The sequence below is a fragment of the Mastacembelus armatus genome, chromosome 15 (assembly GCF_900324485.2).
Source record: "Mastacembelus armatus chromosome 15, fMasArm1.2, whole genome shotgun sequence".
NCBI lineage: Eukaryota > Metazoa > Chordata > Actinopteri > Synbranchiformes > Mastacembelidae > Mastacembelus > Mastacembelus armatus.
This window is the reverse complement of record NC_046647.1, coordinates 14423044-14424568: the sequence shown is the minus strand read 5'-3', so window position 1 is coordinate 14424568 and position 1525 is coordinate 14423044.

Genomic DNA, 1525 nt, shown 5'->3' with positions numbered 1-1525 from the left:
AAACGCATCCTTTATATGCTGAGCTGTGGGTGTGTGTTTGTAATTATCTCCCTTAGACTCCTCTATCTCCCTTACACCCTGTTTATCAGTGCCTCACAGAAACAGAATTATCAAGGCATAAAAGGTCAAGTGCATGGGGTAAACTGTGGTTAGAGACGTGCTGACGGCTGCAGGCACTTTCAACACGATTTACTCAAGCAGAAGTCTGATCAACATGGAGTCATTTTCATTCCTGAATATCCTAAAGGAATCTTGTCCCCTCCCCATTCCTCATAGGGCAGTATCAGAGTCAGGCGGTGTCACTTTTTATTTGGTTTTTGTCTCTCTCTGTTACCCAAAGCACCCCACAGGCGACAGTGTTGATCTATTCAGGGGACAACGGAGTCTGCAGCTGTGCTTATGGGACTCCTGAGTCATGTTTTTAAAATGATAAAGGGGTCAACTACTGCCACTAAAGGTTACAGTGAGAATTATAGGTGGGAAGCCACCCTAACTCATGTCTGAGTCATACCGCCGCAGCATCATCATCATCATCACCTTGGAAGCTGGAGCAGAGGAGGAAGACTCAGTACTGCAGAAAGAACAACATGAAATTTCTCCTTTTCGTTTTTCATGTAGATGTAATAAACTACTATAGCTGGTGAGCTGTTTTATGCACATTGAAGGATTAGGAAACAGGGCTATGGCAGGCAGGAGAATTAAACTGATAAGCTCATAATCACTGTGGCATTCAGGTTCAGTAGGAAACATATTAAACGTACCAGTGAAGACCTGAATATATTGCAGGCTCAGATTTCATGAGCGCAATGCTGTATCTGGCTCAAATTTCCAGCCTGGGAAATACAACTCATTAAAAGTGAAGGTCAGCATACTGATCACTCACAGCAAACACAGAGCCATCTGTGTTTGAGGAGATAAGACTGTTAGATTCAGTACCAACAGACGCAATGTTCTCCAAAGTTATTTTTGGTTTGCATTTTCCTAGTGCAGGGAAGCTATGTCAGTATATTTTTATATATTTACTATATGAGCATGACTTACCAACTGCCCCCCTGCTGTCTAAGACGGCTTGAATACCTGATAGCCACAGATTAAAGCGGCATCTGTTTAAATGACTTTGTTTCCACTATAATTCCATAAACCAGTGACTAAGCTCACCAGAAATCTATGGCTACTGATCAGAAAGGCTAATGGCCCTAAAGTATGCCAAATTTCAAAAAGCTTACTGTTATGCATGCCATAATTGATTTCTCTTTGTCGTCCTGTAGCCCTCCCCATTCCCATTTCCCTGTTCCGCCTGCTTGTGCTTATCTGGTATGGAATAAGAGGAGGAGACTGCCCAATTCTAGAAGGTTCCTGCTCATCCTACCTCCATCCATCCTCCTTGGCATTCCTCTCTCCACCCACTGTATCCCCTCCAGTGAGAGTCATCCTGCATTAGCATCAGTGTGTCCAGTAGAGCTGCAGGACAGCAACAGAGAGTGACACTGTGTCCCATGTAACACACATCCAGCCAAGTTCACCC